At 36.9% G+C, this 21,802-nt stretch overlaps 1 protein-coding gene across 2 annotated transcripts in view; it reads left to right on the top strand.

Moving 5' to 3' along the window:
• Nucleotides 1-9,745: 9,745 nt before the first annotated feature.
• Nucleotides 9,746-21,802, top strand: part of LOC117486384 (filamin-A-interacting protein 1) — a 41,849-nt gene continuing 29,792 nt past the window's right edge. For both annotated transcript variants that reach the window (XM_034134806.1, XM_034134805.1), the window contains exon 1: nucleotides 9,746-9,917. The gene's annotated coding sequence lies outside the window, so the exon portion shown is untranslated. The remainder of the gene's footprint in view (nucleotides 9,918-21,802) is intronic.

Here is a 21,802-nt window from a genome sequence, read left to right as displayed (position 1 = left end):
GGAGAGGACTCTTTAAAGTAGAGACACTACATACTGATATACACCTGAACATCAGCAGGAGAGGACTCTTAAAGTAGAGACACTACATACTGATATACACCTGAACATCAGCAGGAGAGGACTCTTTAAAGTAGAGACACTACATACTGATATACACCTGAACATCAGCAGGAGAGGACTCTTTAAAGTAGAGACAACTACATACTGATATACACCTGAACATCAGCAGGAGAGGACTCTTTAAAGTAGATACACTACATACTGATATACACCTGAACATCAGCAGGAGAGGACTCTTTAAAGTAGAGACACTACATACTGATATACACCTGAACATCAGCAGGAGAGGACTCTTTAAAGTAGAGACGCTACATACTGATATACACCTGAACATCAGCAGGAGAGGACTCTTTAAAGTAGAGACGCTACATACTGATATACACCTGAACATCAGCAGGAGAGGACTCTTTAAAGTAGAGACGCTACATACTGATATACACCTGAACATCAGCAGGAGAGGACTCTTTAAAGTAGAGACACTACATACTGATATACACCTGAACATCAGCAGGAGAGGACTCTTTAAAGTAGAGACACTACATACTGATATACACCTGAACATCAGCAGGAGAGGACTCTTTAAATTAGAGACTCTACATACTGATATACACCTGAACATCAGCAGGAGAGGACTCTTTAAAGTAGAGACACTACATACTGATATACACCTGAACATCAGCAGGAGAGGACTCTTTAAAGTAGAGACACTACATACTGATATACACCTGAACATCAGCAGGAGAGGACTCTTTAAAGTAGAGACACTACATACTGATATACACCTGAACATCAGCAGGAGAGGACTCTTTAAAGTAGAGACACTACATACTGATATACACCTGAACATCAGCAGGAGAGGACTCTTTAAAGTAGAGACACTACATACTGATATACACCTGAACATCAGCAGGAGAGGACTCTTTAAAGTAGAGACACTACATACTGATATACACCTGAACATCAGCAGGAGAGGACTCTTTAAAGTAGAGACACTACATACTGATATACACCTGAACATCAGCAGGAGAGGACTCTTTAAAGTAGAGACACTACATACTGATATACACCTGAACATCAGCAGGAGAGGACTCTTTAAAGTAGAGACACTACATACTGATATACACCTGAACATCAGCAGGAGAGGACTCTTTAAAGTAGAGACACTACATACTGATATACACCTGAACATCAGCAGGAGAGGACTCTTTAAAGTAGAGACACTACATACTGATATACACCTGAACATCAGCAGGAGAGGACTCTTTAAAGTAGAGACACTACATACTGATATACACCTGAACATCAGCAGGAGAGGACTCTTTAAAGTAGATACACTACATACTGATATACACCTGAACATCAGCAGGAGAGGACTCTTTAAAGTAGAGACACTACATACTGATATACACCTGAACATCAGCAGGAGAGGACTCTTTAAAGTAGAGACGCTACATACTGATATACACCTGAACATCAGCAGGAGAGGACTCTTTAAAGTAGAGACGCTACATACTGATATACACCTGAACATCAGCAGGAGAGGACTCTTTAAAGTAGAGACACTACATACTGATATACACCTGAACATCAGCAGGAGAGGACTCTTTAAATTAGAGACTCTACATACTGATATACACCTGAACATCAGCAGGAGAGGACTCTTTAAAGTAGAGACACTACATACTGATATACACCTGAACATCAGCAGGAGAGGACTCTTTAAAGTAGAGACACTACATACTGATATACACCTGAACATCAGCAGGAGAGGACTCTTTAAATTAGAGACTCTACATACTGATATACACCTGAACATCAGCAGGAGAGGACTCTTTAAAGTAGAGACACTACATACTGATATACACCTGAACATCAGCAGGAGAGGACTCTTTAAAGTAGAGACACTACATACTGATATACACCTGAACATCAGCAGGAGAGGACTCTTTAAAGTAGAGACACTACATACTGATATACACCTGAACATCAGCAGGAGAGGACTCTTTAAAGTAGAGACACTACATACTGATATACACCTGAACATCAGCAGGAGAGGACTCTTTAAAGTAGAGACACTACATACTGATATACACCTGAACATCAGCAGGAGAGGACTCTTTAAAGTAGAGACACTACATACTGATATACACCTGAACATCAGCAGGAGAGGACTCTTTAAAGTAGAGACACTACATACTGATATACACCTGAACATCAGCAGGAGAGGACTCTTTAAAGTAGAGACACTACATACTGATATACACCTGAACATCAGCAGGAGAGGACTCTTTAAAGTAGAGACACTACATACTGATATACACCTGAACATCAGCAGGAGAGGACTCTTTAAAGTAGAGACACTACATACTGATATACACCTGAACATCAGCAGGAGAGGACTCTTTAAAGTAGAGACACTACATACTGATATACACCTGAACATCAGCAGGAGAGGACTCTTTAAAGTAGAGACACTACATACTGATATACACCTGAACATCAGCAGGAGAGGACTCTTTAAAGTAGAGACACTACATACTGATATACACCTGAACATCAGCAGGAGAGGACTCTTTAAAGTAGAGACACTACATACTGATATACACCTGAACATCAGCAGGAGAGGACTCTTTAAAGTAGAGACACTACATACTGATATACACCTGAACATCAGCAGGAGAGGACTCTTTAAAGTAGAGACACTACATACTGATATACACCTGAACATCAGCAGGAGAGGACTCTTTAAAGTAGAGACACTACATACTGATATACACCTGAACATCAGCAGGAGAGGACTCTTTAAAGTAGAGACACTACATACTGATATACACCTGAACATCAGCAGGAGAGGACTCTTTAAAGTAGAGACACTACATACTGATATACACCTGAACATCAGCAGGAGAGGACTCTTTAAAGTAGAGACACTACATACTGATAGGGCTGCTTGATTATGGCAAAAATCATAGTCTCGATAATTTGGGTCAATAATTGATATCACGATTATTAAAAACGATTATCCATTTACTTTGAAAACATCAATTTATTGGAGAAAAAAAATGTGAACAGTATGTTTTGAACACACACACACACACACACACACACACACACACACAAGCTGCACTCAGGGGAAGTCTAACCCTTACCGTGAACTTTAAGTAAAATTCAACTGAAAAACCAATAAAAAATAAAAAGTAATACAAATAAAATAATAAAAAAATAATAATAATCGTAATTGCGATTAAAATACGATTAATTGAGCAGCCCTACATACTGATATACAGAAAATGGCCCCTTTAACATCTTCTGGATGTTTTTGAGGCCTTGACTTCCTATTTATTCTCCAGATAAGATGAACTATGTGCCACGAATATCAAAAACAACTGCCAAAATAGAAAAACACACAAAGCAAGGGTATGAATACGGAAGTTTCCACCTTTAATCTAAGGAAACATAAACCACATTTACTCAATTAATCTCCCATTTAAGGAAAGCTCTACCTTAAACAAAATACAGGCCTTTTGTCACACAGACAGAATTCTTATCAGCCCGATTTCCTCGAAAATCAAATATCAGATTTCTTGACTCCAGAGCAAATGAAGCCTGTTAAAACACAGAGACAACCAGATGTCTGTTAGATGCATTATTCCAGCTCCATAAATCACAAACACTGTCCTGATAATGTTAGTGAGCGGACATTTGGATTCCTGCTCTGCTTTAGTACAACCCTGGATTTCCTGTAGCACAAACCCACGATAGAGAAGGACACGATTTATCCAAACAGACTGAGGTGAGAGGACTTTGACTCTCACGTGGTACAAATCCAAACAAGCTGCACTCAGGGGAAGTCTAACCCTTATAAAGCATGCTAAAAATGAACAGAATAACACTTAATTTCTAAAAAGGCAATCCTAGGGCTTGTTTCCCCAAAGCTGCATTTGCAACATGAGATCATTTCCTCTTATTTGAGATATTTTAACGCTGCTTATTTGGCGAAGAGGTGAAGACACTTACAGTGAAAAGTTAAAATCGTTCCACTGTTGCTTTCAAATAAAGACGTTTAATCTGAGTAAGTAAAAGTTAGAAGGCAATGTTAAGAGAGCACAGACCTACTCCAAGGTTGTTTCCTTAAATGTAAAATACTGATATACCTAAATATCATGAAAAGTGTATGGGCTCAGAACAGTCTCATAATACACACATGCACACAGAAGGATCCACACTTGTGTTTTTCAATGCTCACACAAATGTGTTCCGTTTCATATTCATGTAAATAAAATCCAAATACAGAAAAAAGTTTTACATATGTATTTTTGATCCTCACATATTTGTTTTCCGTTTCAAACCTCTGAACCTGCAAACACAACCCGCTCTCTGTGCATGGATCGCTGTGCATTCGTGTGTGGGTTTTTTGAGACTCCCCTGACGGTGACCCGATTCGTACTTGTAATTTTTTCTATCTATAGCCAATCAGATGTCTCCTTCATTCTAAGCCAATCACATGAGCGCGTCCCCACGAGGGTATGATTTATTGCGTTCATGACGTAGCGCTTCATGTACGCATTTTGCGCTGTCCGGAGCTGACAGGTCCATGGAGCCTGCAGGCGCTAATCTCAGGACACCTCCACTCTCAGTACATTGCCACTTTCCGAGCAGGAAATGCACGCAAATACAAGCCTTTATATTATTAAGGTACAGTGCCACTTTCCGAATCATTAATGAATGGTTGTGTACACAAAAACGGCAGGCAAAACCGTTTTAAATGTGTTTCCTGTATGGCAAATACAGCTGCTTTATTGATGTCTGTATGAAGTTGTTGTGAGTGTGGAGGGAGCAGCTACAGGTTAGCTTAGCCTAATCGATCAGTGCACTACGAAGCCAGTGCTAGACAGTGAACTGTCAACGGGGGGAGCCCCGCCGGTCATTATCGGCCGATATTCACTCTTAATAGTTTGATCGGTGCTCTCTATAAAGGCCGATCAGGAGAGCTGGATCTGATCCATATGGACATAAACGCGAGTGAAGTTTTAGCGAGCTGCATGAGAAACTGACGGGCTGTCAGGAGAGAGGGAGGGAGAGAGGACAAAAGAGATGATCCTTACTCCCGTGTTATTATCCATATCCGGTCATAGTCCGGTAATTACCTGCTAATGGAAACTCTGTCACACAATTCTTCTTCTTATTATTATTATTATTGAAATATGACCGGTACATTTCAAATTTGTCCGGTAAAATAAATTCTGTCTGCGGAAACCCAGCTCCGGACAGTGCAAAATGCGTATATGAAGTGACATGAACGCAAGAAATCTACCCTTGTGGGGACGCGCTCATGTGATTGGCTTAGAATTGAGGAGACATCTGATTGGCTATAGATAGAACAAATTACAAGTACGAATCGGGTCACCGTCAGGGGAGTCTCAAAAAACCCACACACGAATGCACAGCGATCCATGCACAGAGAGCGGGTTGTGTTTGCAGGTTCAGGGGATTTAAACGGAAAACAAATATGTGAGGATCAAAAATATGTAAAACTTTTTTCTGTATTTGGATTTTATTTACATGAATATGAAACGGAACACATTTGTGTGTGCATTGAAAAACACAAGTGTGGATCCTTCTGTGTGCATGTGTGTATTATGAGACTGAACAGAAAATACTTACCAACTAACCAACCTCCTTGGTCAGGGTATTAATAATTAATAATACATGTTTAGCCAAACAAAACACTCTGAAACCATGAATACTAACGCCTTGTACAACTCCTACATTTGTCTGTAATATACGAGTGTCGATCATTTGAGAAATGTGACGCTGCCAACGTTTGTCAATAATATTTGTGCAATAAATACCTCTTATACGAGACGGTAAAACATGAAATGAGATTATTGCCTCTATTTTTAGACATTTCACTTCGTGCTGACTTGGCTTAGAGGTGAAACTAACACACTATTGCTTTCTATTTGAGGAATATATATAACCTACACTAAAAGTAGTTAAAACAAGACAAAACCCTGAAATATCAAACAGGTTCGTCCTCTCCAAAGTAGAAAAATCCAAGTCCAAAACCAACAATGTGTTTCTCTTAGTTCTTCCTGACTTCCTGTCTGAGGTCCAAGTCCATTTGTTTCTTCATACTGAAGACGTCAACCTTTAAAAACAGACAATTATGCATAAAGCTTTGTCCTTGCTTTCTCACATCGCAGTAGTAAAATCTTATACCAAGATAAGCACTTCTTCTGTATGTCTATGGGCCGGTGAGCCTGTCAATAACATGTTTTTAATATCCTCAATTATTAGTTTTTTGTAATGCGTAGCCTTAAACTTAAAATGTGAACCAATGGTTTACCAGATAAAGAAAACTGAGGAGTTGGGCATTCGGGGAATCATTTATCCCAGTATTGTATGAACTAAGATGAGTGATCATGCACTTATAGACCTGTTTCTGAAGATAAGAAAGCAATTAGCTGAAGGACGGGAAAATGTGACAAGATATAAAAAGGGTTGATCAACATGTGTTACTTTGGAAAAACGATTAGACATTACACAAGCTCAGTCAGTTTGTGAAAATATCTGGGGAAGCTTCATGGAGTTTTTGAAAGAAACATGTTCGTAGTGATGAATAAAGTACAGACATAGGACACAGTGTTTTCTGTACTTGTACCTTATTAAGAAATACACATTACACCTAATCAAAGTAAAAGGCTGGAGGAGGGACAACTGAAATAAGATTATAAAAGTTAATTGTGATCTTCAAGATTTCTGTATAATTGCTGTAGCATCTTTAAACTCACATGTTTGAATGATAATGTCTTTATTTTCTTGCCTATGCTTTTAAGGATACACTGGTTAACTGCTGATTCTTATCAATATATTAATGTTTTGTTACAATTAGGTAAAAAAATGCCAGAAACAGCATGACACATTTCTGTTTACAATGACTATTAATGCCAGCCAGCTAATTCTTGAAGCTATGGAGTTAGCATGCTAGTTTGGAGACTAGTAGTAGGTGTCACTTAATGTTTTATTATTTTATTATTTAAGTGTTTATGTGTTGTTAATGTGATGTCTAACAGTGAAGCAAAAGGCAGGAAGGCCTGTCTGTCTCCGCTGTCTGTTAACCATCATATTGAAGCTTAGCTAACGGTGCTAACTTGAACCTTTCATGACCAAATATTTAGTTTAAAATCAACCGAACCGAGCCGGACCAAAACCCCCCATCCATGTACAATATTCCCCATCTAAGGCCCGAATATGTGGCACTGTCACCGGCCTGTAAGTGCTAATAACACCCCGGCTAGCAGATGATGTTTAAAAAAAAGCCTTATAAAGCTAACGGTAGCCATTTAGCTCCCACTGAGCTCCGTACACTATGAAGCTAACGTTAGCGGCTTAGCTCCCATTGAGCTCCGTACACTATAGCTAACGTTAGCCACTTAGCTCCCACTGAGCTACACACTATGAAGCTAACGTTAGCCACTTAGCTCCCACTGAGCTACACACTATGAAGCTAACGTTAGCCACTTAGCTCCCACTGAGCTACATACTATGAAGCTAACGTTAGCCACTTAGCTCCCAATGAACTCCATAATTTCTACCCTAAAATCTACCTCCTGCAAGCCGAATTCGGAGCTCTGTGTGCGGGTAAAACATGTCAGATGGTCGATCGGAGTGTCACGACTGGGTGTCATGGCGTACCTTCAAAGAGAAAGCTGCGGTTGTGGGCCATGTTTATTCCATTCCTCAGATGATAGAGTTGCTCTCATCTGAGACCCGGGGCAGCGGGTCGGCTCTATGAAGCTGCCGGGACTGGAGCTCCGATCCTCGGCTAGAAACGCACCACAACAACGGCCAAACTACCGGAGATCTGACAACTGAGCCTTCAAAATAAAAGCTCAAAGTGTCAAGTGTATTTCACACAAACATTCTCTATAAGATAAGATAAGATAAGATGGTCCTTCATTGATTGCTAGAGTGTCATAGCAGCAACAGGATAAGACAGAAACACAGATAGTACACATGAGAATATACACATGGGATAAGAATACAAATACAATAAGGATAAATATGTAGTTAGAAGAGTCAGAAGAAGTGCAAAGTAGCATAACATGGAAGTACTCAACTAAAGTACAAGTACCCTAAAAGTGTAGTTGAATACAGTACTTTGGTAAATGTACTTAGTTACTTTACACCCCTGTTAATTACAATTATGTACAACTAAAGCGTCACCATGCTTTTATTTTTGAAGGTTATTTCCGGAAGTCCATTGTTTTGATCAGGGTGGGTTTAGTAGCTTACTGAAAGAGCCTGGAGTCTGCCAACTTTATATTTTGACAGATATTAATGCTGCTTTTAAGATGCATACATGTTAGTATATTCAATAAATACATACTCAAACACGCTGGAGAGTATGTACAATATAAATAAAGTACAAAAAGCTCATTAACGATGTCATATTCTCATGGAATGTAAATATTACAAGAGATAATAGATGCTAATGTGCACTTTACTCCACTACATGTATTTAATACCTTTAGTTACTTCACAGATGTGGATGAATGATGTGAAATATAACCAAGTGTTAAATCAGACTTTAGTTCCACCTGGAGTAAATCCACAAGCTACCCTGCAGTATACAAAGTCATTCAAACTAGCTGCACCTTTACCAGCTTTGAGAACACTTTCATGATCAATCATTATAAAACATATCATATATATTATTCTGAAATGGACCAATCTGCACAATCACTACTTTTACTGTCGCTACTTTCACTATATTTTTATGAGAATACTTTTCTACTTTCACTTGAGGAACATTTTGAATGCAGGACTTTTACTGTAACAAAGTATTCCTACACTCTGGTACTTCTACTTTTACTCAAGTACAAGATCTGAGTACTTCTACTTTTACTCAAGTACAAGATCTGAGTACTTCTACTTACAAGATCTGAGTACTTCTACTTTTACTCAAGTACAAGATCTGAGTACTTCTACTTTTACTCAAGTACAAGATCTTAGTACTTCTACTTTTACTCAAGTACAAGATCTGAGTACTTCTACTTTTACTCAAGTACAAGATCTGAGTACTTCTACTTACAAGATCTGAGTACTTCTACTTTTACTCAAGTACAAGATCTGAGTACTTCTACTTTTACTCAAGTACAAGATCTGAGTACTTCTACTTTTACTCAAGTACACGATCTGAGTACTTCTTCTCTGGTTATCATACTTCTTCTTCTTCTGCAGTTTCATGAAGGGACGATGATGAGAGGTAGATGGCGATGTTTCCCATTAAAATAAAATAAATAGTCTCCATCAGCACCATGATGTCACTAAAACTGAATGCACTGAACATAATGGATATTTAAAAACATCTGATATCCATAAATGTTACTGAATATAAAATGGCCTCTGCAGACCGTTAACATGCACTAAAATCTATAGAACACACGACAGGAGAGGGAACACCACAGAAGAAGAATAGAGCCTCTTCTCTTTCAGAATCATTTGTGTTTTTGGATCAAATGGAAGTTACATTTGCATTTAAAACACTTTGAATCAGGAGGAAGATGAGGAGGAGGAGGAGCTGGTTGTCAGCTGTTGTGTTTTTTAAAGCGTTGGTCAGTTCAGCTGCTAACCGGACTGAGAGCACATGTCAAAAATAGAGCAGAGTCACCGAGGAAGAGGAGGAGGGAGAGGAGAAGGAAGAGGAGGAACTGGTTGTATTCACTGGGAGCTCACAGAACACACTGCTCAGAGGAGAAGACAGTGAACAGGAATTTAAAAGAGAAAATATTTCAGTACCGGAGACTTTATTTGGGACTGAAAATCTGTGCCCTCTGATTGGCTGAGAGCAGGTAAGAGAAGCTGATGTCATCACTAACAGCTGATTGTAGTCTTATTATAAATGAACACTTCATTCATGAACATATGTTAAACAAAGTGTAGTTAGTTGGTGGAAAAGCGTCATGTCTTGTGTGTGAATATGCAGTTAGAAGTCTGAGAGAACAATATTCATTTAAAAAGAATGTGATCATTACAAAAACAATTCTGATCAATTCAATCAATAAATTACACATAAAAGTCAGCTGACCAAATGATTTGAATTTCATTTTCATAACTGCTGATGTGATTTTTCGATTCATATAATTGTATTTCATTCACCAAATGTAAAATTCTATTCTACCATTAAAGCAAAATAGGACAATAATAAATACATTGAAGATTGTTTGTGTTTTAGTCACAATTAATATTGTGATAATATATTCATTTTACTGGTGGAAGAAATACTCAGATCTTGTACTTGAGTAAAAGTAGAAGTACTCAGATCTTGTACTTGAGTAAAAGTAGAAGTACTCAGATCTTGTACTTGAGTAAAAGTAGAAGTACTCAGATCTTGTACTTGAGTAAAAGTAGAAGTACTCAGATATTGCACTTGAGTAAAAGTAGAAGTACTCAGATCTTGTACTTGAGTAAAAGTAGAAGTACTCAGATATTGTACTTGAGTAAAAGTAGAAGTACTCATATCTTGTAGTAAAAGTAGAAGTACTCAGATCTTGTACTTGAGTAAAAGTAGAAGTACTCAGGTCTTGTACTTGAGTAAAAGTAGAAGTACTCAGATCTTGTAGTAAAAGTAGAAGTACTCAGATCTTGTACTTGAGTAAAAGTAGAAGTACTCAGATCTTGTACTTGAGTAAAAGTAGAAGTACTCAGATCTTGTACTTGAGTAAAAGTAGAAGTACTCTGATCTTGTACTTGAGTAAAAGTAGAAGTACCAGAGTGTAGGAATACTCTGTTACAGTAAAAGTCCTGCATTCAAAATGTTCCTCAAGTAAAAGTAGAAAAGTATTCTCATCAAAATATAGTGAAAGTAGCGACAGTAAAAGTAGTCATTGTGCAGATTGGTCCATTTCAGAATAATATATATGATATGTTTTATAATGATTGATCATGAAAGTGTTCTCAAAGCTGGTAAAGGTGCAGCTAGTTTGAATGACTTTGTATACTGCAGGGTAGCTTGTGGATTTACTCCAGGTGGAACTAAAGTCTGATTTAACACTTGATTATATTTCACATCATTCATCCACATCTGTGAAGTAACTAAAGGTATTAATACATGTAGGGGAGTAGAAGTACACCATTTACCTCTGAACTGAAGTGGAGCAGAAAGTATGTCAAATTGTACTTAAGTAAAGTACTTGAGTAAATCTACTTAGTTACTTTACAACACTCGTTTTATTCATATAGAAAACTTAAAATCCAGAGTTTAATCCACAACATCCTCTAAAATATTGAGCTTCAATGTGGAGAAGGAAAAAACAACCAAAAAGCATTAAGCGAGGAAAAACACACATGGTTTACACCCAGAAACAGCAAGTACACGATGACTGTTTTAGTCCATAAAACGTGTTAATTAAGTGAATATAAAGTGTAATAAGTTGAGGAGATCTGGACGATAAGCAGAGAGGGCAAGAGTACACACATCCTTTCCTCAAGTAGACGTACAGATACTCGTGTTTAAAAATACTCTGGTGAAAGTAGAAGTACTGACTAAACTTCTTTACTCAAGTAAAAGTAAAGAGGGCTTTGAAATGTACTTCAGTAAAAAGTACCCATAACTAGCAGCTGTTTTAAAGAGTACCTGACCTCCCTTTATATTAATAGAACAATAATGTCATTGTTAGCTAATGAATGTTTCCATGCTGAACAACGGCAACATGACAACGTTTTCATTGGTCCCTCTTCTTTAGAGAAGACCAGGAAATGATGGATACACGGATCGTGTTCAAATCAATAGGCACGCAATGACTCTAAATAATAATGATCACGCCACCAAACACACATTCAAACTAAAGGAACCAGCCTGTTTGGAAAATGTGAGAAGTAGAAAGTACAGGTATTTGTGTTCAACATGTAAGAAGTAGAAAGTACAGGTATTTGTGTTCAACATGTAAGAAGTAGAAAGTACAGGTATTTGTGTTCAACATGTAAGAAGTAGAAAGTACAGGTATTTGGGTTCAACATGTAAGAAGTAGAAAGTACAGGTATTTGGGTTCAACATGTAAGAAGTAGAAAGTACAGGTATTTGGGTTCAACATGTAAGAAGTAGAAAGTACAGGTATTTGGGTTCAACATGTAAGAAGTAGAAAGTACAGGTATTTGTGTTCAACATGTAAGAAGTAGAAAGTACAGGTATTTGGGTTCAACATGTAAGAAGTAGAAAGTACAGGTATTTGGGTTCAACATGTGAGAAGTAGAAAGTACAGGTATTTGTGTTCAACATGTAAGAAGTAGAAAGTACAGGTATTTGTGTTCAACATGTAAGAAGTAGAAAGTACAGGTATTTGGGTTCAACATGTAAGAAGTAGAAAGTACAGGTATTTGGGTTCAACATGTAAGAAGTAGAAAGTACAGGTATTTGAGTTCAACATGTAAGAAGTAGAAAGTACAGGTATTTGGGTTCAACATGTAAGAAGTAGAAAGTACAGGTATTTGGGTTCAACATGTAAGAAGTAGAAAGTACAGGTATTTGTGTTCAACATGTAAGAAGTAGAAAGTACAGGTATTTGTGTTCAACATGTAAGAAGTAGAAAGTACAGGTATTTGTGTTCAACATGTAAGAAGTAGAAAGTACAGGTATTTGAGTTCAACATGTAAGAAGTAGAAAGTACAGGTATTTGGGTTCAACATGTGAGAAGTAGAAAGTACAGGTATTTGTGTTCAACATGTAAGAAGTAGAAAGTACAGGTATTTGTGTTCAACATGTGAGAAGTAGAAAGTACAGGTATTTGTGTTCAACATGTAAGAAGTAGAAAGTACAGGTATTTGTGTTCAACATGTGAGAAGTAGAAAGTACAGGTATTTGGGTTCAAAATGTGAGAAGTAGAAAGTACAGGTATTTGTGTTCAACATGTAAGAAGTAGAAAGTACAGGTATTTGTGTTCAACATGTAAGAAGTAGAAAGTACAGGTATTTGTGTTCAACATGTAAGAAGTAGAAAGTTCAGGTATTTGTGTTCAAAATGTGAGAAGTAGAAAGTACAGGTATTTGTGTTCAACATGTAAGAAGTAGAAAGTACAGGTATTTGTGTTCAACATGTAAGAAGTAGAAAGTACAGGTATTTGGGTTCAACATGTAAGAAGTAGAAAGTACAGGTATTTGAGTTCAACATGTAAGAAGTCAAAGTAAAAAGTTGTCTGAAAAATAAGTCGTGGAGTAAAGTACTGATACCAGAAATGTACTTAAGTACAGTAACGAAGTATTTGTACTCCAATACTTCCCACCTCTGACGATAAGGGGCAACATGCTGTCCGTCAGGAACAAAGGTGTTTATGTTGAGTCTAAAAGTGACTCATGAGTCTCTGCCTTCACGAGTCAGAGTCAGAGTTATGAGTCCCTTCATCCTCAGCGAAGTGAACGCTTGTTTCAGGAAGCATTAGAGGACATTAACTTCATAGATCTTTAACCAGAAAGCTCTGCGGGGAACTTTCTGTGATCTGTAGCTGCAGAAAACACAGAGAGCATGAAGTAATGGAGACAGAATAGCATTTCAAAAACATTACGAAGCACTGCGGGGGAAACACATCTGATCTAAGAGAGTTGGTTGGGTTTAAAGTACTTGGTAAGGATTAGAGAGACTTCAGGGTTTTGGTTTTAAAAAGTGATTTGTTACGGGAAGAGGTTCCTTTCTCATTATGGTTACACATCATTAGCTAATTTAAGGCTTTGTTTGACCAATAAAGTGTCATTCTTACAAAATTGTTGTGTTTTTAGTTGAAAAAACGTGTTTTTCGTGACGAAATTGTGTTATTTGTGTTGAGAAAGAAGTAAACAGATGGCTGCTGCTTTGTTCTTCATGCTCCCCTGAGGATGAACTATGATGAATGTTTTCCTGTTTCCATGTTTTTGACATCTGGTCGCTTGAATACATCTTTCTACACTTTTTGAATGTCTTCTGGGAGGTGTAGTTAAGTAGTTTATTTAGACATGTAGTGACGGTACAAAACAAAGAGAGCGACTGTAATGTCCTCTTCTAGTTAAATATGGAAAATCTGACCATTTGATCCACATTAAATCCAAACAGAGGAGTTGTGTTATTTTACCCAGCATGCTTTGCTCTGCCCAAATATCCAGGGACCCTCCTCTCCATTAATAACCCTCCAATGTTTTTATTACAAGTTATTTTCAATCCTAGTTTCTGGGAGGCAGATATGGGATTGTTTTTTAACCGAAAACACACAAAGCTCAGCACAAATCTGTCATTTTATCCAATGTAACTTCTGTAACTTCTGAAAAGAGATGGGATGCTCACTTTTGGTGAATTTAGAGGAAATTACTTCACTAGTTTTTTCTTCAGAATTTCACTTTTTCCTCAGAATTTCACTTTTTTCTCAGAATTTCACTTTTTTCTCAGATTTCACTTTTTTCTCAGATTTTGACTTTTTTTTCAGATTTCACTTTATTTTCTTGAAATTTCACTTTTTTGTCAGAATTTCACTTTTTTACTCGATATTTTACTTTATTGTCAGAATTAAAACATTTTACTCTAAATTACTCAGAATTTGACTTTTTCTCAGAATTTGTCTTTTTTCTATTTCAATGTAAATACTGCTATATATATTTTTTTTTATTTAAAGGTGGGGTAGGTAATTTTGGAGAAACCGGCTCGAGATCGCTAGAATTTGAAAATACACAACCGGAGAAAATCTGCCACTTCCTTACAGAGCCCCTCCTCCAACACACTCGAACGCGCACATGACCAATGAGGGCACGAGATAAGTTTGTGCACAGATGGAAGGCTGACAGGCAGGTAGGCCATCCAATCATTTTAGCACGGCACGGCTAAAATGATTGGTCGTGCTTTTTACTGTACTACGGCTTCCACAGATGATATTTTTTTATGGATTTTTTGTCAAAGCACTTCAGATATTCATTGCTTTCGGGATGTTAAGAGCTTTCCATGGAATATAACAAAAAGTGTATCTCGAGCCGGTTTCTCAAACTTACCTACCCCACCTTTAATGTTATTATAGTTTTCTTAAAATAGTTTTCTATCTGTGTTTTTCATTTTTGTTTCACTTTTATGTACGCACCACGATACCAAGTCAAATTCCTCGTACGTGTCAACCTACCTGGTGATAAACCTGATTCTGATTATGATTGTGAAAAGTTGAGTTTATTTTGTGTTTAAGCCGTTTATATTCGTCTAATTTATGAATTTAGCAGATCGGCTGCCGGCCAACAAACCTCTGATTGGGTTTTATTTATGATCCAGATCAGGGGATTTTCCATCAGTTGTTACGAATCCTTTAGGGACGTTTAAAAGAACCAAATGATATGATTTTTACTCCGGACATTATGTGAACAGAAATGTTGTGTTTGGGCGTATCCAATGGTTCATCACCACAACAGAAAATCTACTTTTTTAAGACGATCCCCAGAGAACTTTTTAATTCCCCTTAGTGACTTTTTGTCTTCGGGACAAATTCGTCATTTTTACTCCACCCAATGTTTGAAAGGTGTCACTGAAGCTTTTTAAAGGGTCTTTATTAAGATTCAAATGTTCCTACTTCTCTCTCTCTTTATTACCTCAGATTGTAGAGAAGTTTATGAGGAAATGTTCCTACTTCTCTCTCTCTTTATTACCTCAGATTGTAGAGAAGTCTATGAGGAAATGTTCTTACTTCTCTCTCTCTTTATTACCTCAGATTGTAGAGAAGTCTATGAGGAAATGTTCCTACTTCTCTCTCTCTGTATTACCTCAGATTGTAGAGAAGTCTATGAGGAAATGTTCCTACTTCTCTCTCTCTGTATTACCTCAGATTGTAGAGAAGTCTATGAGGAAATGTTCCTACTTCTCTCTCTCTTTATTACCTCAGATTGTAGAGAAGTCTATGAGGAAATGTTCCTACTTCTCTCTCTCTTTATTACCTCAGATTGTATAGAAGTCTATGAGGAAATGTTCCTACTTCTCTCTCTCTTTATTACCTCAGATTGTAGAGAAGTCTATGAGGAAATGTTCCTACTTCTCTCTCTCTCTTTATTACCTCAGATTGTATAGAAGTCTATGAGGAAATGTTCCTACTTCTCTCTCTCTGTATTACCTCAGATTGTAGAGAAGTCTATGAGGAAATGTTCCTACTTCTCTCTTGATTTATTACCTCAGAGAACATTTTCCTGATGAGTTGATGGTCTAATCTCTAGCTTCCAATCTTCTTCAACACATCATGATGTTTAATTTGTAAATGATGGTTACCCAAAATGCCGTAGTCCACAAACCAATGGGTGACATCATAGTGACTAAAACCACTTCTTATATACAGTGTATTTTCTAACAAAGAGGGCGTAACCTGCTGTTTACTCAATTACTTTTAGATGGGCAGTGGTATGATGACTAGCTACTGTAAATTGTTGTGATTTAAGGACATTCTTCTTTCTTTTTTTAGCGTTTCTACAGGCAGTTTAGCAACATCTTAAAGTAGAAGTGACTGCAGGAAAACCAAGACTACATGACATTATCCATCATCTAGCTCAAGCTTTTATCCAAAGTGACTTTTAAGAGCAATCTACAGTGGAGATACAAACTCAGAACAGCTTGATTCTTGCAAGTGCATTAGCTTAGCAAACCAAGTGCTGATGGGATTCAAATGCTTATGAAACAGATACAAGTATGTTCAGACCTGCAGTAGTCCTTTGGGGTTGACCATCGATAATGATATATATGAACAATTATAGAAGTGTGACAAATACATTAAACAAAAACTACATTATGTGGGGTCTAAGTTAGCTTCAGTTCTCCTCGTCATAGATTCTCCAACTTTCTAAAGGCATTTTTCAGTAACGTATTCGCTCATTTGTTGTTTCCAAATGTCCCGCAGGTGTTCACTGAGATTTGAGAAACACTAACAATGGCATCTTATTAGAAAGTGGCAGATTATGACTTCAACTGCTCCAGTTTTCTGAAGGCCGGTGGTGAAGGCCGGATGATAAGACTGGAGTCATGACATCATTCTGTTAGTTCAGTTATCTCTGAGGGAGGTTTTTGGTTTCACAGCTGAGTCTGTTCCCATGACAGAATAACACAGATATCCTCTCCATAGTTTCTATGTTGACTTGATTTGAGCTTAAATTCAGCAGATTCCTTTGTTTCCTGTTCTACATTGTTAACTGTTTGCTCAGTTTTTAATCAAAGTCAAAGTCAACTTTAATGTCAATCTTACTCAGTTTGTGTTTACAGACAGAGAGACCGAAATGACGTTTCCAACGATCCCGAATGTAAAATTATACAGTAATACAGATATGTATAACATATCTTAATGTGCTTGGATTGGAGTGATTTCATGCTTTAGTTGTCAATTGATTTCTGTCTGTATTGGTTCCTCTGATGGGAATCTTCTGAGCCACTGATGGGATGTCCCGGTCTCATTCTGAGTCATTTTACAAACCAGTGAAATGCTCCAGAGTTTGTGGGCAGACCTCAAACCGCTGGAGATTCATCATCGCTCGATGGCTCGTAAAAACTTAAAGATGACGTAAGAAAGCAGCGGTCTGTTGCTCTCATGATATCCTGACTTTACTTTAAACATGTAATCCGTTAACATAACTAGAGACATGTCAAAAAATATAATCAGTAACATAATCTGAGTCTCAAAACATAAAAGTCACCTGATATTGATTACCTCAATGCGATAAAAACTAAATAAATAACAGTAAGATGTTTTTTGTGTGAAGTGTAACCTTAGAAAAGGAGATTTATTTTATATAAAAATGTAGGAATAGTAATAGTTTACAAATGCTTTTTTTAGTATCCGTTAATTAAAGATGGCTGTATTTTATTTATTAAATCAGGTGAAAAAAGAAAAAAGTAAGTAAATATAAACCATAACGGAAATTCACCTACCTTTTAATATATCCATCGTTATTTCTAAATGTATTGTAACACTGTAATCTACGGAAGAGGATTAGGGACACATTTAGTATTCTGACTTTAATCTAAGAAAACCGATTTTTATTCTTATAATTCTGAGTTTCTTCTCAAAATGTAGATTTTTTTTCTCAGAATTCAGACTTAAAGGGGACCTATCATGCAAAATGCACTTATTGATGTATTTTCTACTTAAAGATGTGTCCCCGGTGTGTCAGGAGACTCACAAAGTGTCAGGAAATAAAACGTCATATCGGATGGCACCCACGTGGTGGACCCACGGCACTATCAGAAACGTTGCTATCAGAAACAATGCCCGACTGTTTTGGACGTAATATGGTCTGTGTTTACATTAGCATCGCTAACACTCAGAGCTAACCTGTACTGGAGAGCATGTGTGTGAAGAAGCAGGAAATAAAAAGGAACTCACCTTGTGGTATAACCGGCAAGAGAGAAAGCCTTTGAGCTCCATACTGTTTCAGAAATAATCCTTGATAATCCATGATATGGTGTTTCATCACGGCAGCATTTAGTTTAGACAGTAGCTGCCGGGTCCCGCATGAGCTCAGCCCCCTCCTTTTTATTTTTAAAGCTTTATACCCCAAATCAGCACTTTAGAAACAGGAAGTGAAATAGAGGGATATGAGGCATGGCTAGAATGGGTGATCTGTTTGGTATTTTGAGCAAAACACTTCATAGACATGTTTTTTATATATTTGTATATATCTGAGACCTATGCTATTGCCTCGTAGCATGATAGGTGACCTTTAAATCTCAGAATTCTGACTTTTTTCTTTAAAAACAAAGTAAAATATATATATATATATATATATATATATATATATATATATATATATATATATATATATATAAATTGATTGTGAAAGAGGAACAATCTGACAAATAAACACTAAGAATTAAATTACACCTAACTCAATTTAAAAGTACGATATTATTTAAATTAGGTTTTTTGGATACTGATTACGTAATCTCTCTCTCTCTCTCTCTCTCTCTCTCTCTCTCTCTCTCTCTCTCTCTCTCTAGCTCTCTCTCTCTCTCTCTCTCTCTCTATCTCTCTCTCTCTCTCTCTCTCTCTCTCTCTCTCTCTCTCTCTCTCTCTCTCTCTCTCCTCTCTCTCTCTCTCTCTCTCTCTCTCTCTCTCTCTCTCCCCCTCGGCTTTATGAGGGAAATGACCTCATGCCGTCTGTATTTCAGAGGCATGTGAGACTTTGGGAATGATGTCAGCTGCTCAGCGCTGATTACAGATCTGCACAAACCAGACTTCTCTCAGACCACGATTCAAACCACCATGAGGGACTGCTCGGGAATATATTGTGATAAAAACCACATAAACAACACCTTTTTATAATGGGAGCAACTAAGAGGTTGTGGTTTTGAAAATATACAAAATACAAACAAATAAAGGCACTAGTTGTAGTAAAACACTGTTAGTTTACTCCCAACGCATCACTCTTTCACTAACCACATTTTAAATCATGCTTTTAGCTTTGAAAGAAGGCTCCCCTTTTGTTTCTGTCAGGTGTTACTTCCTGTCTTTGTGATTTGTAAGCCCCGCCCTGATTGATCCCTGATTGATCCCTGATTGATCCCTGATTGATCCCACCTGTTTCCAATCACCCTGTGAGTGTATTTATACCTGAGTTTCTCCAGTTGTTCCTGTCAGGTTGTTGATATTTGGAGTGTTCATCTCCCCAATAATCCTTAAGATCTACTTCCTGTCTTCCTTCTGCCATGCCGGTTTGTCCTTGTTTCTGTCTCATCATTTTGACTTTAAAATCATAATTCAGACTTTTTTCTTTCTGGTTAGTTGTTGTTTTTGTCTCATAATTTTGAGTTTAATCTTATAATTTTCACTTTTTTCTCAAAAATCTGAATTTAATCTCATAATTCAGATTTTTCTCATAATTCTGATTTTAATCTCATAATTCTGATTTTAATCTCATAATTCTGATTTTTCTCATAATTCCGACTTTAATCTCATAATTTTGACTTTAATCTCATAATTCTGACTTTAATCTCATAATTCAGACTTTAATTTCATAATTCAGATTTTTCTCATAATCTTGACTTTAACCTCATAATTCTCACTTTTTACTCAGAATTCAGTCTTTTTTACTCAATCAGACTTTTTTCTCAAAAATCTGATTTGAATCGCATAATTCAGATTTGTCTCATAATCTTGACTTTAATCTCATAATTCCGACTTTAATCTCAGAATTCAGATTTGTCTCATAATCTTGACTTTAATCTCATAATTCAGACTTTAATCTCATAATTCAGATTTTTCTCATAATTCTGACGTTTCTCATAATTCAGACTTTAATCTCATAATTCCGACTTTAATCTCAGAATTCAGATTTGTCTCATAATCTTGACTTTAATCTCATAATTCAGACTTTAATCTCATAATTCAGATTTTTCTCATAATTCTGACGTTTCTCATAATTCAGACTTTAATCTCATAATTCTACCTGTGTTTCTACCTAGCTTTATGGTAGTTGAAGCTTGCTTTAGTTACCTCTTAGTGTTTATATACATTTGTATAACTAGGCTTCATTAACTGTAGGGAAAGTCACCTTTAACTCCCAATCATCTTCATATTGGAAACTAACACGGCAACAAACCAGTATTTCCAACCCCCCTCATATTTAAAGGTGCTCCCTCTTTAATTTAAATATAGCAGCAGTTTTACTGACGTGGTCGCCTCGTCACGTGCCGTTTAGCAGCGATTATGATCTATTCTGGATGCGTTATGACGTGCTAAAGATGATTGTAATGTGAGACTGCGGTGACATTTAAGCCTGAACTAAGTGTCACTATTTCCATCCCGGGTGCTCCATCACCTGATAGCAGAGAAGGTAGAAGTCCACACATCCTTTACTCAAGTAGAAGTACAGATAATCGTGTTTGAAAATACTCTGGTCAAAGTAGAAGTACTGACTAAACTTCTTTCCTCAAGTCAAAGTAAAGAGGGCTTTGAAATGTACTTCAGTAAAAAGTACCCATAACTAGCAGCTGTTTTAAAGAGTACCTGACCTCCCTTTATATTAATAGAACAATAATGTCATTGTTAGCTAATGAATGTTTCCATGCTGAACAACGGCAACATGACAACGTTTTCATTGGTCCCTCTTCTTTAGAGAAGACCAGGAAATGATGGATACACGGATCGTGTTCAAATCAATAGGCACGCAATGACTCTAAATAATAATGATCACGCCACCAGACACACATTCAGACTAAAGGAACCAGCCACTACATTTGTACTCCACTACTTCCCACCTCTGACGATGAGATCAGTCGAGCTCTGTACAGAATATATTTCAGACGTCAATGTTGAGTGCTTTTCAACACAAACATAAAAAAACGTATTGAAAACTCTACTGGTTTCCTGCAACTTGATGCACATTGGGCTTTTTATTTTTTATTTATTCTACTATTTCAACAGTTTATACATCCGAAAAACAAAGAAAACTAGTAGAAGCAGGGGGTCGGAAAGCACCGTGTATCCAGAGGAAGCTCCTGTTAGTCATCCAGTTGCAGGATAATTCCGTAATCAAATACGCACACAGATAAACACAATTCTATATATAAATACACATACATATTTACACATATATATACATACACCCATTTCCAGGGTGAAAATAAAATAATAGATATATATAATATAATTTTTTTTTTATACAAAAATAAATTCCTACAAGCCCACGTTCAGATAACAAGACAGTTTCATTTCTCATCCTATTTTTATATAAACTATGATAATTAAGATAATTATGATAATAGTCATTACAA

The sequence above is a fragment of the Trematomus bernacchii genome, unplaced genomic scaffold (assembly GCF_902827165.1).
Source record: "Trematomus bernacchii unplaced genomic scaffold, fTreBer1.1, whole genome shotgun sequence".
In the NCBI taxonomy this organism is placed as follows: Eukaryota; Metazoa; Chordata; class Actinopteri; order Perciformes; family Nototheniidae; genus Trematomus; species Trematomus bernacchii.
This window is presented reverse-complemented; position numbering and strand designations above follow the sequence as displayed.